The following is a 16,952-nucleotide window of genomic DNA, read 5'->3' as shown; positions in this document are numbered from 1 at the left end:
GCCCCCACAGCGCCGCCTGCAGAGGGAATCCCGAGGCTTCCCCTGACCGCGACTCTCTGAAACCTAAGTCCCGACACCTGGGAGAGACCCTGCACCCGCAGCCCCCAGGACCTGAAGGACCGGACTTTCACTGGAGGAGTGACCCCCAGGAGTCCCTCTCCCTTGCCCAAGTGGAGGTTTCCCCGAGGAACCCCCCCCTTGCCTGCCTGCAGCGCTGAAGAGATCCCGAGATCTCTCATAGACTAACATTGCGAACCCGACGCTTGTTTCTACACTGCACCCGGCCGCCCCCGCGCTGCTGAGGGTGAAATTTCTGTGTGGACTTGTGTCCCCCCCGGTGCCCTACAAAACCCCCCTGGTCTGCCCTCCGAAGACGCGGGTACTTACCTGCAAGCAGACCGGAACCGGGGCACCCCCCTTCTCTCCATTCTAGCCTATGTGTTTTGGGCACCACTTTGAACTCTGCACCTGACCGGCCCTGAGCTGCTGGTGTGGTGACTTTGGGGTTGCTCTGAACCCCCAACGGTGGGCTACCTTGGACCAAGAACTAAGCCCTGTAAGTGCCTTACTTACCTGGTTAATCTAACAAATACTTACCTCCCCTAGGAACTGTGAAAATTGCACTAAGTGTCCACTTTTAAAACAGCTATTTGTGAATAACTTGAAAAGTATACATGCAATTTTGATGATTTGAAGTTCCTAAAGTACTTACCTGCAATACCTTTCGAATGAGATATTACATGTAGAATTTGAACCTGTGGTTCTTAAAATAAACTAAGAAAAGATATTTTTCTATAACAAAACCTATTGGCTGGATTTGTCTCTGAGTGTGTGTACCTCATTTATTGTCTATGTGTATGTACAACAAATGCTTAACACTACTCCTTGGATAAGCCTATTGCTCGACCACACTACCACAAAATAGAGCATTAGTATTATCTATTTTTACCACTATTTTACCTCTAAGGGGAACCCTTGGACTCTGTGCATGCTATTCCTTACTTTGAAATAGCACATACAGAGCCAACTTCCTACAATGGGAAACAGGAAGACTTTACTTTCTTAAAGGCACAGCTCTATTTTCATTCTGTATAATGGCAGCCTATGGGCTACACTGCCCTGCATTGTTTTATTCTCATGAGAGGTGTAAATAAAATATGAGAATGTATTTGTTAATATATTTATAAAATAAATAGATGTTTAAACGTGAATTTACACTATAACTGTTTTTTCTTTTAACAATTTGGCCTGTGTAGCTGTTCACATAGGCTGCACAGTGTTATTCTTAAGTGTTTTATGACAAACCTTTTTTCAAAGGGTTGGTATTTGCACTTAAGAATATACTTCACACCAGTGCTCCGGGGTCTCCGCAGGCGCGCGGAACTATTCAGTGCTTATGACTATACATGGAAATCCCCTACGAGAGAACCCCTGGTTCCTGCTCTGGCGTGAAACTGCACAGAGGATAGGGGAGTGACCACCCCCCTGCCCAGCTCCTCCCTAGGGAGGTGCACAGAGCTCAGCCAAGTGGCCACTTGATCCTGCCATCTTGAAAACAAGATGGGCACAGGCCCCTGGGAGCATCTGACTGGTTAGGCCAGGTAGATAGATGTCTCTGTCCCTCTCTGATAGGAGGGTCACTTCAGAGTGACCAACCCCCTTTTAGAGTTACTTAAGCGCTCCCCCGAGGGAGGGTCCTCAGATTAGTCGATCAAGACACATTCTGCTCCTGGCCCCTGGAACCACTGCTTGTCTGCTTTGGAATTGAAACATGTCTGCTTCTGGTGGGAAGGCTCCCATTGCAACACTTTCTCCAGATCCTGCAACATCCAAGGCTGTGCATCCTCCAGGGTCACAAGGACTGTTTGCACCTTGAAGCACAAATAAATCTTCAGTGGATTGAAGGAGTCACTCCTCTGCATCCACAGGCACCTCAAGACAATGATCTGGTAGAGTCTGCTGTCCCACAGACGTGGAAAGGTTCTGCGGCTTCCTCTGGGTCCTGCTAGTCATCTGACCAACGTGGGAGACTTTGGGCCCTAGCTTCTGCCACATGACTGGAACGGTTTCACCTGCCAAGGCTTGTTGACTCTTCCTCCAGGAGATCTTCAGGAACTAAGAAGTCCTGGCCTACAGCACTCTGCAACTCGAAGATCAACCCCTGTCCTGCAACGGGGGACTTTTGTTTTGCTGTGCTGATGAGGCCTCCTTCTGACTCCCTGTGTCCATCGCCTGTGGGTCACTCGTGGCGGCTCTAACGACTTCTGCTGGCCTTCCTGTGTGCTAACGGCCAGCCCTGACTACCCCTCAAGGGTAGAGGTTCCAGGATCTTGCTGGTTCCCAAAAACTGAAAATACATCTTCAGCTCCTGCTTGCGTTTGCCAGTGCTTGCTGGGGACCTGGCTGTCACTGACCCTTCCTGCAATCCGGCAACCGTCGAGGGACAGCTTGTAGGAGACTCAGTCTTCCATAGCTGGACTTTTTCCTCTGCAGACTTGCAGGAAATTCACCTCTAGGAGGGTGGGTAGTGCCACCTGCTCCACCTGGGCACCTCCAAGGGTGCTGGACTATGTCCTCTTCCTTTCCAGGTCCTCCACGCCTGGAATCCATCAATGGGTTCCAACGGCCAGGTCCACGGGTTGTGACAGCAGCTGGACAATCCGAGGCTCTACTGACTTCTGTCAGAGTCCCTGCTCCCCTGCTGCATCTGGGTCCGCTGGTGTAGGTACTGCTGTCTTCCAGATATCCTTGGGTGGGGGCACTCTCCAACTTTACTCTTGTCAGTTGGTTTCCTCAGGATCCATTGGGAAGGGTCTTGAAACAAACTCCAACCACTACTACCCTGTGTTAGCCTATGGGACAGCTGGGTAGGTAACCACTCTGTACATGGTCACTAGGACACTTCGGTACTTACCTCTGGTGTTTTCATCTACCCCCAGCTCCTAGCTAACTACCACACTTACCTTGGTTGGGTTCACTATTTCATGTTCCACTTACTTAGTATATGGATCTCTTCTCCCCACTTCAGTGCCCCCTCTTCCCCCAAAAAACAGGGTCTTGTATATTGTAAGCTATTTCTGCTTGTTATTCTGTGTATATATTGTGTGTAGCTATCTCCAATGGTAGACTATACCAATGCTAGTCTAGTAGTTAATGCTGTAACAAAGAATCTTATTTTTGCAACACTTGTGTGGTTTCTTTACTGTGAGTGAGTTACTGTCTAACTACTGTGGTATTGCAAGTGCTTTACATTCCTCCTGGATAAGCTTTAGCTGTTCATCTTAGCTACCCCTAGAGAGCTCTTGCTATCTGGACACCTATTCACTATCAATAAGGGATGCCTGGATTTAGGGTAGGGTGCCACACTATAGGTGTACACTATAAACTGAGCCAGCCTCCTACATGGATCATAGGGGAATGAGCCAAGTGTGACTTCGGCATGTTGATAGCAAACCCCAACAAAGGTTTGCTGTAGTCTAGTGGTGGGTGACGCCTGCCTGATGCTAGCCTGCTGGCAACAGTCAATTGTCAAGGTAGGGGGAAAGACTAGGATCATCAACATCCAAAAGGTGAGCAGCAACCACTATCATTACTTTTGTGAACACCTGAAGCACTAGTAAGACCGAATAGGTACAAAGTTCTCAGAGCCCACCATGAATCACAAGTAACACTGTGTGCCTGCAAGACAGGGATATGAAAATAAGTGCCCTGCAGGTCAGGGACAGGACCTGGGTAAGGGTGTGCATCCTGAATCTGTCTTTTCTCAAAAGCGTTAGAGGGCTAAGCCAGATTTTGAGTAAGAGAACAGCAGCTCAGAAGATGAGCTATATTGACTGATCATAGTTCCAAGCTCATGGAAGAAAAGGTTTTTTGTGGCACATGCCTTTTGGACACTGCCTGGAGTAGCAGTGAGGAAAGCCTCTGGATTGACTGCAGACTACGTGAAGGATGCACCACCAAACCTATGAGTGAGAGGTGTACCTAATACATGGAGTCCCCTTAAGCCAGGCAATGTTGGCAGGAAACTTGGCCGTTAACTGGGAACGCTGAATGGCCTTGGACCAGGACCCCAGGAAGAAGTGCATAAACCCTCAAACTGAAAGATGGACTCTGAGCTTATCTGTCCCAGGTGGAGGACTGACCACCACATGCCTGAGTATGGGGGGGGGGGGGATTGGGGAGGGGTGTCTCCAACAATTACCCAGTGCAGTATTTCACTATCAGGACCCACCCGCAGGGGAGTCCCTAAAATAGCCCTAAAAGGGGGCTTGTTCGCTCCACAGTATGACAAACTATCAGAGGGGGTCACTGATGTCAGCTATCTGTCCTGACTAACCAGATGCTCCCAGGGACCTCTGCACATCTTGTTTCCAAGATGGCATAATCAAGTGGCCACCTGGAGGAGCTCTGGGGACCACCCCTGGAGTGGTGATGGACAGGAGAGTGGTCACTCCACTTTCCTTTGAGCAGTTTCGCACCACAGCAGGGACTGGGGGTCCCTGGACTGGTGCAAACCGAATTATGCAAGGAAGACACCAAATGTGCCCTTCAAAGCAGTCTGGTGGCGTGGGGGAGTCTACCCTCCCCAGTCTAGTAACACTTATTTCCAAAGGAGAGGGTATTGCAACCCCACTCCCACAGGACATCCTTTGTTCTGCCTTCCCCTGCTTGAGCTGGACAAGCAGCAGGAGGGCAGAGACTGGTCTGAGGGACTGCAGCATAGGCTGCTCACAAACCCTGAAAAACTGGTCAGAACACAATCACTGGGGTCCAGGTCCCAGTGAAAACAGTCTAAGCACACTGATAGCAGGAACAAAGTGGGGGTAACCATGCCAAAAAGATGGTACTTTCCTACAGTTCTGTTGGCTCTAGCACCTGCTGTGGGGGACAAAAGTTATCTGCTTTGAGTGAGGGTGAATATTTTCCCCAAGCGTGATGGTTCTTCAGACTGCTCCAATAAGGACATTGGCTCAAGCTGGTGTTTTGATGGTTGCTTTGAAGTAGATTTCTGTGCCAAAGGTGGCATTTTGTTACCTTCAGGGTTAGAGGCTCTGTTGTAAGAAGTCGTCCCGGAGCAAAGGTGGGCTGTAGGTGCTTAATGGGACCGAGGACTATGGTCAGCCCCAACTAGCAAAACATTGTCAGCTCAGTTTTGAGACGGGAAGTCCAACTCTCTAAAGGCTCATATTAGCCCTGGGTGAGAGGCTATTGTGAGCAGTATTTGCCCTCATGCATTGGGGGTTTCTGGGAGGTATTAACAGACACGTTAAAACTGAAACCTTTCCTTCAAAGGAAAACGTGCAAAGTGGCATAAGATAGCAGGAGTGTGAAAAGCATGTACTCTGCAGCTAAACATTCTACAAACATGATTTTTTGGGACACACAAGTTATTTCTACTCTAGGGTACTATTTGGCATAATGCACAATATGCGAATCTGCAATATTCATACTGCAAAGGTTATGATGCGCTAAAAAAAAAATTAATAATCAAAAGACTAAGTAAAAAACTAGCACAACCCCCTTTGGTCACTGAAGAAAAATGGCAAACAATTTAGTAACTTATCTGGAAAATGAGGGAAGAGCTGTTCCAGTAAGTCTGAGAGATCACATTTCTACATGAAGTATTTTGTGAAAAAGAATTTAGCGCGGGGGCTTAGTTTGGTCTCCACACTGGTTGGCGGTTCAACCCTGAGCTCCGATGAACCTACAATGCCAAGCCTGACCAACAAAATAACGCTGTCAGTAATATCTACAGTTTTGTCTCTGGAAGCCTTCAGAGTCCTCGACACAGGTCTCCTGCAAGTATTTTGGCGCTTCTACCTGTGTTTGCCATCACTGCTTACTCTGACCTGGGAGTGCAGTAGGATCCATGAGGGTGGCACCCATTCCCTATCGGTGCTCCCTGATGTGCTGCTGGAGGGGCCAAATATCAACAGACCCTTTGGTCTCTGACATCCTTCAGATCCTTGGAGCCTTTGATAAGAGACACTTATAATCTCTGGCTATTTTTCATCCCACGATCTGCATTTTGTATGCACCGGAGCGGAAGCAAGGAAGGACTCAAAATGGCAGCACCTACATTCAATTGATAATCTCCACTGTTAAGCTGGGGCCATTCTTGGTCAGCAGGCCTCACTCAGCCTTGGGATTGCAGCTGCTGCTACTACTCACCTCCCACTGCTCCCAGGAGAGCGCCCGACAGCACTTTAATGTTCCCTCAGTAGGGATCTCCTGTTTTGTGGCTCTGATATGCTTTTTTTAGGCCATTTCACTCATACAAATTTTCCCAGGTGAGCCTTTGAATCTTCCTGCTCCACCACACTCCTCTTTGTGATCAGACCCTTTATAGTAGTTTGACATGGTTACCCCCCACTTTTTGCTTGTCTGTGTTTTGACTGTGTTCACTGGGATCCTGCTAATCAGGACCCCAGTGACTATGCTCTCTCTGTCTCAATTTGGTTACTAAGGACTTACACCCCCCAAGTGGCCACTTGATTCTGCCATTACTGTACACAGACCCCACCCCCGTCCCCCAACCCTGCTTTTCTCACTGTTTGCTTATCTCCCTCATAGCCACCTACCTCTGTCCGTGGTGGTTTCCTCGGTCACGAAGTTGATGTTTGGATTGAATGCCACAATCTCACTTCAAAGTTAATTGGCGTTAGGATCAAGAGGAAATGCTGTCTTGTGCTAATAGACGCCTTCACTCTTGCACAGAAGCGGGTACAGCTTGCTAAAGGGGACGGCATGTTCTTTTAAAGCGCACTCTACTATACGCAGGTACGAACTGCCACCATACCTCTATTCCTCTCTGCAGACAAATTATCGCCACCATACGCAAAATGTAAACTATACACCTCGAGCAATATGAGCAACTTCACAATGGCGCTGACCGTTTGTTAATGGTCAGAAGCCACTGTCAGGATGACCAACTTTAAATCTTGCACCACTTAATGCCCGACACAAGGTAACTAACTATATGCTCTCCGGAGATGTGGGGAAAAAAAAAGTGCAACTAGTGGTCTTTATCAGGTGCCGATAAAACCATGCTTCGCAAACCTCCCCACCCGCCACCAATAAGCAAACTCTGACGGATTAGCAATGCTACTCACTATAATAACTCAAAATGAAAAATCAATTAACGCAAAGCAATCAGAGCGGAAAGGTTACAAGCCTGTTCAATTATTAATGTAGAGTCCAACTGTAAACGGGTTTGTCCACCTTTCTTCAATGAGCTTGAAAACCATTGAAAAATGAAAGATGCTGAGGCATGAAGACTGCAGGCAACTGCTGCCTGCTGAATTGTAGGGCTGGGAATTGGTGTGCAACTCACCTTCCTGGGCTAGTATCATCCAGCGACGTGAATGTAACGTGTGTTCTGTAAAGCGCAGCAATGCCTTCGGCACCATATAAAAATGTGACCAAGAAAACACCGCTTTACCCATCTATTCATTAACACTCTGTAGGAAGTTGGCTCTGCATATACTATCTCAAAGTGAGATAGTGTGCACAGAGTCCAAGGGTTCCCCTTAGAGGTAAGATAGAGGCAAAATTAGATAATTCTAATGCTCTAGTTTTTGGTAGTGGTTGAGCAGTAGGCTTTTCAGAGGGTAGTGTTCAGCATTTGTTGTACACACAAAGGCAATAAATGAGAAACACACACTCAAAGACTTACTCCAGGCCAATAGGTTTTTATATAGAAAATGAAAATGTCACTTACCCAGTGTACATCTGTTCGTGGCATCAGTCGCTGGAGATTCACATGTTCTGCATAGCTCGCCATCTGGTGTTGGGTCGGAGTGTTACAAGTTGTTTTTCTTCGAAGAAGTCTTTCGAGTCACGGGACCGAGTGACTCCTCCTTCTGTCTCCATTGCGCATGGGCGTCGACTCCATCTTCGATTGTTTTCCCCGCAGAGGGTGAGGTAGGAGTTGTGTTGTAGTAATAGTGCCCATGCAATGGAGTGACTAAGTATGTACCTATTTAAGGCTAAAATAATATATATACAAATATACAAAGTTGAAGCTAACTTCCGAATTGCTACAGGCTCCCGGGGAGGTGGGTGGGCACATGTGAATCTCCAGCGACTGATGCCACGAACAGATGTACACTGGGTAAGTGACATTTTCAGTTCGATGGCATCTGTCGCTGTAGATACACATGTTCTGCATAGACTAGTAAGCAGTTATCTCCCCAAAAGCGGTGGTTCAGCCTGTAGGAATGGAAGTGGTTTGAAATAACGTTCTTAACACGGCTTGACCTACTGTGGCTTGCTGTGCGGATAGCACGTCTACACAGTAGTGCTTGGTGAACGTGTGTGGCGTAGACCATGTGGCTGCCTTACATATTTCTTGCATTGGGATGTTTCCTAGAAAGGCCATGGTAGCACCTTTTTTCTGGTTGAGTGTGCCCTTGGTATAATGGGCAGTTGTCGTTTTGCTTTAAGGTAGCAGATTTGGATGCATTTAACTATCCATCTGGCTATACCTTGTTTTGATATTGGGTTTCCTGCATGAGGTTTTTGGAATGCAATAAATAGTTGTTTAGTCTTTCTGATGTTTTTCGTTCTGTCAATGTAGTACATTAATGCTCTTTTGACATCTAATGTATGTAGTGCCCTCTCAGCTACGGAATCTGGCTGTGGGAAGAACACTGGTAGTTCCACTGTTTGATTTAGGTGGAACGGTGAAATAACCTTTGGTAAAAATTTAGGATTAGTCCTTAGGACGACTTTATTTTTGTGTAGTTGTATAAAAGGTTCTTGTATTGTAAACGCCTGAATTTCGCTTACTCTTCTTAGAGATGTAATGGCGATGAGAAATGCAACCTTCCAGGTGAGGAACTGTATTTCGCAAGAGTGCATGGGTTCAAAAGGTGGACCCATGAGTCTTGTTAAGACAACATTTAAGTTCCATGAAGGAACAGGTGGTGTTCTTGGTGGTATAATTCTTTTAAGCCCTTCCATGAATGCTTTAATGACTGGTATCCTATATAGGGAAGTTGAATAGGTAGTCTGCAGGTATGCAGATATTGCCGCAAGGTGTATTTTAATGGAAGAGAAGGCTAGGCTAGATTTCTGTAAGTGAAGCAAGTAACCCACTACATCCTTTGGAGTTGCGTGTATAGGTTGGATCTGATTATGGCAGTAACAGACAAACCTCTTCCATTTACTTTCATAGCAGTGCCTAGTGGACGGCCTTCTGGCTTGCTTTATGACTTCCATACATTCTTGGGTAAGTTGTAAGTGTCCGAATTCTAGGATTTCAGGAGCCAGATTGCTAGATTCAGCGATGCTGGATCTGGATGTCTGATCTGTTGGTTGTGTTGTGTTGTGTTGTGTTACCAGATCCGGCCTGTTGGGCAATTTGATGTGGGGTACTACTGATAGGTCTAGCAGTGTTGTGTACCAGGGTTGCCTTGCCCAAGTTGGTGCTATTAAAATGAGTTTGAGTTTGTTTTGACTCAATTTGTTTACCAGATAAGTAAGGAGAGGGAGAGGAGGAAAAGCGTAGGCAAATATCCCTGACCAGTTCATCCATAGGGCATTGCCTTGGGACTGCCTGTGTGGGTATCTGGATGCGAAGTTTTGGCATTTTGCGTTCTCTCTTGTTGCAAACAAGTCTATTTGAGGTGTTCCCAAGAGTCTGAAGTAAGTGTTTAGAACTTGGGGGTGAATTTCCCATTCGTGGACTTGTTGGTGATCTCGAGAGAGATTGTCTGCAAGTTGATTCTGGATCCCTGGAATAAACTGCGATATTAGGCGAATGTGGTTGTGAATTGCCCATCGCCATATTTTCTGTGCTAGAAGACTCAACTGCGTTGAGTGTCCCCCCCCCCCTGTTTGTTCAGATAATACATAGTTGTCATGTTGTCTGTTTTGACAAGAATATATTTGTGAGTTATAATTGGTTGGAAAGCCCGCAATGCGTGAAAAACTGCTAGCATTTCTAGGTGATTTATATGCAGTTTTGTTTGATGTACGTTCCATTGTCCTTGTATGCTGTGTTGATTGAGGTGTGCTCCCCACCCTGTCATGGAAGCATCTGTTGTTATTACGTATTGTGGCACTGGGTCTTGGAATGGCCGCCCTTTGTTTAAATTTATACTGTTCCACCATAGAAGCGAGAGGTAAGTTTGGCGGTCTATCAACACCAGATCTAGAAGGTGACCCTGTGCTTGTGACCATTGTGATGCTAGGCACTGTTGTAAGGGCCTCATGTGTAGTCTTGCGTTCGGGACAATGGCTATGCATGAAGACATCATGCCTAGGAGTTGTAATATCATCTTTGCTTGTATTGTTTGTGTTGGATACATGCGTTGTATGAGCTTGTTGAAATTTTGAATTCTTTGTGGACTTGGAGTGGCTACTCCCTTTGTTGTGTCTATTATGGCTCCCAGGTATTGTTGTATTTTGCACGGCAAAATGTTGGATTTTGCAAAGTTGACGGTGATACCTAGTTTGTAGAGGGTTTGTATGATTTGATTTGTGTGTTGTAAGCACTTTGTTAGTGAATTGGTTTTGATTAGCCAATCGTCTAGATACGGGAATACATGTATTTGCTGCCTTCTGATGTGTGCAGCCACTACTGCTAGACATTTTGTAAAGACTCTTGGTGCGGTTGTTAAACCAAAAGGCAATACTTTGAATTGGTAATGTATTCCTTTGAATACGAACCGTAGGTATTTTCTGTGAGATGGATGTATTGGTATATGGAAATACGCGTCTTTGAGGTCTAAGGTTGTCATGTAGTCCTGTAGTTTTAGCAATGGTAACACCTCTTGTAGCGTGACCATGTGAAAGTGGTCTGATTTGATGTAGGTGTTTAGTATTCGGAGGTCTAGGATTGGTCTCAGTGTTTTGTCCTTTTTTGGTATTAAGAAGTACAGTGAATAGACTCCTGTGTTTGTTTGTGTGTTTGGTACTAATTCGATTGCATTCTTTTGCAATAGTGCTTGAACTTCTATTTCCAGAAAGTCGGAATGTTGTTTTGACAATTTCTGTGCTTTTGGTGGTATGTTTGGAGGGAATTGTAGGAATTCTATGCAATAACCATGTTGGATAATTGCTAAGACCCAAGTGTCTGTAGTTATTTCCTCCCATGCTTTGTAATAATGACCTATTCTTCCCCCCACTGGTGTTGTGTGGAGGGGGTGAGTGACATCTGAGTCACTGCTTGGTTGTAGGGGTTTTGGGGCTTTGAAATTTTCCTCTATTCCTAGGGAATTGCCCTCCTCTGTATTGGCCCCGAAAGCCTCCCCTGTACTGTCCCTGGTAGCTGGACGGTGTTGCCTGCGAGGTGCTGGCTTGTGTGGCCTGACCCCGAAACCCCCCTCTAAAGGGTGTCTTGCGGAAGGTGCTGTAGGTTCCTCTGCTCTGCGGGGAGTAGAGTGCGCCCATGGCTATAGCAGTGTCAGTGTCTTTTTTAAGTTTTTCGATTGCCGTGTCCACTTCTGGTCCGAACAGTTGTTTTTCGTTGAATGGCATATTGAGCACTGCCTGCTGTATCTCTGGTTTGAACCCAGACGTTCTTAGCCATGCGTGCCTTCTAATGGTCACAGATGTATTAATTGTTCTTGCAGCTGTGTCTGCTGCGTCCATAGAAGATCGTATCTGGTTATTTGATATGTTCTGTCCTTCCTCAACCACCTGCTTTGCCCTTTTTTGAAGTTCCTTGGGTAGATGCTCGATGAGGTGTTGCATCTCATCCCAATGGGCTCTGTCATAGCGCGCAAGTAGTGCTTGAGAGTTAGCGATGCGCCACTGGTTTGCAGCTTGTACTGCAACCCTTTTCCCAGCTGCATCGAACTTGCGGCTCTTTATCTGGGGGTGGTGCGTCCCCAGATGTGTGGGAGTTGGCTCTTTTCCGAGCTGCTCCCACTGCGACGGAATCTGGTGGCAGCTGTGTGGTGATGAAAACAGGGTCTGTAGGAGGTGCTTTATATTTCTTTTCCACCCTTGGCGTTATTGCCCTACTTTTGACCGGCTCCTTGAAGATTTCCTTTGCGTGCCGAAGCATACCTGGCAGCATAGGCAGGCTTTGGAAGGAGCTGTGGGTGGAGGAGAGGGTGTTGAATAAAAAGTCATCCTCGACTTGTTCTGAGTGGAGGTTTACGTTGTGGAATTGTGCTGCTCTAGCCACCACTTGAGAATATGCTGTGCTGTCTTCAGGTGGTGAGGGCTTTGTTGGATATGCCTCCGGACTGTTGTCCGACACTGGGGCGTCATATAAGTCCCAAGCGTCTTGATCTTGGTCACCTTGGCTCATGGTGGTGTGAGCCGGGGAATGTGACGGAGTTTGCGTCGGTGAGACGTTAATTACAGGTGGAGGAGAGGGTGGCGGAGTCACCTTTTTCACCATCTTTGTTTGTGGCGCCTGGTCTGTTTGAAACTCCAGTCTCCTCTTTCTCCTAATAGGGGGAAGGGTACTTATTTTTCCTGTTCCCTGCTGTATGAAAATACGTTTTTGCGTATGGTCCACTTCGGTGGATTGCAGCTCTTCCTCAAACCTATGCTTTCGCATCTGAGAGGACAGTGATTGCTCCTCAAGAAAAGAGACTGGACCTGGGTCGGTTACGGGTTGTTTCGGCACCGAAACCCTGCCTGTATCTTTTTTCGGCTCCGAGGTGGCTTTTTTCTTTTTTAGAGTCGAAACCTCTCGGCGTCGATCTTCGTCGGTGCCGCTGTCTCGGCGTCGAGCCGTTTCTACACTGCTATCTCGGTGTCGTTGCTTCTCTCCAGCACTTTCTCGATCCCAAGAAGGCTGCGTGCCGGTGTCTCGACCGGAGTCGGACGATCTCGGCACTGTTTGGGCCTTTTTCGGTGCCGATGGTCGGTCACCGAACTTATGGGTGGAGCCATGGCCTGGTGGCAGTGGCGTCCCCTGGGCCTTGTCACTTTTCTTATGTGTTGTTTTCGACGTCTTACTCACGGTTCTTTGATCGTCGAATTCCTCGGAGTCTGATTCGTGGATCGAAAAGGTTTCTTCTTCCTCTTGTTCCTCGAACTCTCGGTGCGCTGTCGGCGTGGACGCCATCTGAAGTCTCCTGGCTCGACGGTCACGGAGTGTCTTTCGGGACCGGAACGCGCGACAGGCTTCGCAAGTCTCCTCACTGTGCTCAGGTGACAGGCACAGGTTACAGACCAAATGTTGGTCTGTATACGGGTATTTGTTGTGGCATTTGGGACAAAAACGGAACGGGGTCCGTTCCATCGGCAGTGTTGGACACGCGGTCGGGCCGACCAGGCCCCGACGGGGGATCGAAAAGTACCCCAAAGGGCACCGGAGCGCGTCGATCTTCGATGCGGTGTTGAATCTAACTACACCGATCCCGAACGCAACAATACCGACGAAAATCTTCCGAAATCTACTAACTTTCCGTTCCGAAACTCGGAGCGACAGGAACACGTCCGAACCCGATGGCAGAAAGAAAACAATCGAAGATGGAGTCGACGCCCATGCGCACTGGAGACAGAAGGAGGAGTCACTCGGTCCCGTGACTCGAAAGACTTCTTCGAAGAAAAACAACTTGTAACACTCCGACCCAACATCTACAGCGACAGATGCCATCGAACATATATTTTCTTAATTTATTTTAGAACCACAAGTTCAAGATTTTAAGTAAATGCATAAAATGCAAGGTACTCCACACAGGTGAGTTAGGAACTTTGAATTAGAGCAATAACATATGCAGTTTGTTAAAATGGCAATAAGCTATTTTAAAAGTAGTCAGTGCAAAAATCAATAGTTCCTGGGGGAGGTAAGTATTGGTTAGATTGTGAGGTAAGTAAGACACTTACAAGTCTCCGTTCATGGGCATAGGCAGCCCACCGTTGGTTCAGGGTAACCTGAAAGTTACCACACCAGCAGCTCAGGGCCGGTCAGTGTGCAAAGCAGGTGTTGGGTTTTGTATTGGTTTCAATGGAGGGACCCAGGGGTCTCTTTAGCGGTGGAGGCAGGCACATGGGGGGGGCTTCTCAGGACAGCCACCACCTGGGCTAGGCAGAGGATCGCCTGTGGGTCACTCTTGCGCTGAGGTTCGGTTCCTTCAGGTCCTGGGGCTGCGGGTGCAGTGCTTGGTCCAGGCATCAGGCAGTCGTGGTCAGGGGGAGCCTCTGGATTCTCTCTGCAGGCGTCGCTGTGGGGGACCCTATTCACAGGGTCACCGGGGAGTCCTCCCTGTGGTGTTGGTTCTCTGGATCTCGAGCCGGAGGCGTTGGGTGCTGAGAGTGAAGTCTCACGCTTCCGGCGGGAAGAGTGAAGTTCTTTAAAGTTGCAAGAAAGATGCAAAGTTGTTGTTGAAGTTGAGCAGAGCCGCTGTTCACAGGAGTTTCTTGGTCCTTAGGTCCAGGGCAGTCCTCTGAGGCTTCAGAGGTCGCTGGTCCCTGTCGGATGCATCGCTGGTTGCAGTTTTTTTTTTTTAATCAGGAGACAGGCCGGTAGGGCTGGGGCCAAAGCAGTTGTCTTCCGTCTTCTCTGCAGGGCTTGTAGGTCAGCAGTCCTTGTTTCTTCAGGTTGCAGGAATCTGATTTCCTGGGTTCTGGAGTGCCCCTAAATACTAGATTTAGGGGATGTTTAGGTCTGTCTGGGGGGGCAGTAGCCAATGGCTACTGTCCTGGATGGTGGCTACAGAGGGGAGGGGGGCACATCCCTATTCCTATTTGGGGAATCCTCCAAAATCAAGATGGAGGATTTATAAAGGCAGGTGTCACCTCAGGACACTTTAGGGGCTGTCCTGACTGGTGAGTGGTGACTCCTTGTTTTTCTCGTTATCTCCTCTGGACTTGCAGCCAAACATGGAGGTTGTGTCCAAAGGGCGGGCATCTCCACTAGCTGGAGTACTCTGGGGCATTGTAACACGAAGCCTGAGCCTTTGAGGCTCACTGCTAGGTGTTACAGATCCTGCAGGGGGAGGTGTGAAACACCTCCACCCAGAGCAGGCTTTGTTTCTGGCCTCAGGGCACAAAGGCCCTCACCCCATGGGGTCAGAAACTCGTCTCTCAGCAGCAGGCTGGAACAGACCAGTCAGTCCTGCACTGAAGGATTGGTTAAAATACAGGGGGCATCTCTAAGATGCCCTGTGTGTGCATTTTTTTATAAATCCTACACTGGTATCAGTGTGGGTTTATTATTCTGAGAAGTTTGATACCAAACTTCCCAGTATTCAGTGTAGCCATTATGGAGCTGTGGAGTTTGTTTGACAAACTCCCAGACCATATACTTAATTTGGCCACACTGTACTTACAATGTCTAGGAATAGACTTGGTCCCTGTAGGGGCATATTGCTCATGCAGCTATGCCCTCACCTGTGGTATAGTGCACCCTGCCTTAGGGCTTCAAGGCCTTCTAGATGGGTGACTTTTCTATGCCACAGGCAGCATTTTGGGTGCATGGCATCCTGAGGGGGATGCCATATCGACTTTGCCTTTTTCTCCCCACCAACACACAATCTGCAATGGCAGTGTGCATGTGTTAGGCGAGGGGTCCTTTAGGGTGGCACAACACATGCTGCAGCCCTTAGGGACCTTCCCTGGTCACAGGGCCCTTGGTACCACTGGTACCTTTTACAGGGGACTTATCTGTGTGCCAATTGTGAAAACAATGGTACATTTTTAGTGAAAGAACACTGGTGCTGGGGCCTGGTTAGCAGGGTCCCAACACACTTCTCAGTCAAGTCAGCATCAATATCAGTCAAAAAGTGGGGGGTATCTGCAACAGGGAGCTATTTTCCTACACACTCTTATTTTGTTACCATGCACATTTGACAGTAATGAAGCCCATTTCCAAACATCTATGAAAAGTTTAATGCACAGAAGAGCGTTTTACTTTAAGCCATGTTGCACAGCAACCCTGGCTGCTGTGGAATGTCTAAAAACAATGAAAAAGCTGACAGACCTCGCAGAGGCGACACCTATTGGCGCTGCCAATGCTAGTTTCCCCAGCTGCCATTGTCGACACCCAAAATGTGCTACATTAGAGTCATCAACTTGGGTCAGTGGCTGTTAGATGTATACTGAGCATGTTTCTTCCTATGTGCAATATACATTAACTACAAGGGATGTCCGCATGCTTACCTGCGCAAAGTCCGTAGCATATCTAAAACCTTAGTCCAAGTAAAACACTGCCCTAGACCATTAACCTCCCCCCACCCCCACTGAAAAATGCAAGTCAGAAAAGTAAAGAATGCCCATCTTACCCACATTCTATCACTGCTACTGTCTATAAAGTTCCCCCCAAACTCCAATGACCACCTTTTCCTAAGAAATCACTAAAGAGACCAAGTACCTGTGCTATGGAGTGTATGGTATCAAGTTTGGTGGAGTATATGTTCAGTGCAGATGTGTGTGTGGTATATCACGTTTGGCAGTACTGTTAACTGGTCAGGGTAAAGGAAAACGCACACCGGGTGCAATCAAAATAGCATCATTTATTCACAAGCAGAAAGTCTGCAGCATCCAACACAAATTGCACCATTTTACAGAAGAAAATAAGCATAGAGCAAGTCACCTGTTTCAACAGCAACGCAATATCATCTTTATCTTATAGCATTGATTACAAAGAACTGTGGGGCACTGTATGACTAGCTAAGGATGTTAAGAAGTATAAAACAAGTATCCTACCACATTACCTTACTTTGTGACTTCCGTTCTAAAAGGGTGCGTAGAACGAAGGCCTCACACATTAAGTCTGACCTGCATTAAAATAGGCATGACTGTTTTCCTTCCAGTTCTTCGCGGGAGCAGGTCAATGAAGCATTATTTCCAAAAACACCAGCTAATACTTGAATTTCCACATTACATGTGGTTCATCCTGAGAGTTTAACATGATAGCGTAAGAGCCACAGACTTCAACAAGCTACTAACATGCACAGTGATATTTAATCTCAAGTGGCAAAGGTCAGTGTGATGCACATCAAAAACTTCATGGTTAAGTACTCCATACTGATATGCTTATG

At 47.3% G+C, this 16,952-nt stretch overlaps 1 protein-coding gene across 1 annotated transcript in view; it reads right to left on the bottom strand.

Annotated features, from left to right (window-relative positions):
- The window catches only part of WDR82 (WD repeat domain 82), a 149,437-nt gene that overhangs the window by 19,818 nt on the left and 112,667 nt on the right, over window positions 1-16,952 (bottom strand). The window lies entirely within an intron of this gene.

The sequence above is a fragment of the Pleurodeles waltl genome, chromosome 9, assembly GCF_031143425.1.
Source record: "Pleurodeles waltl isolate 20211129_DDA chromosome 9, aPleWal1.hap1.20221129, whole genome shotgun sequence".
In the NCBI taxonomy this organism is placed as follows: domain Eukaryota; kingdom Metazoa; phylum Chordata; class Amphibia; order Caudata; family Salamandridae; genus Pleurodeles; species Pleurodeles waltl.
This window is presented reverse-complemented; position numbering and strand designations above follow the sequence as displayed.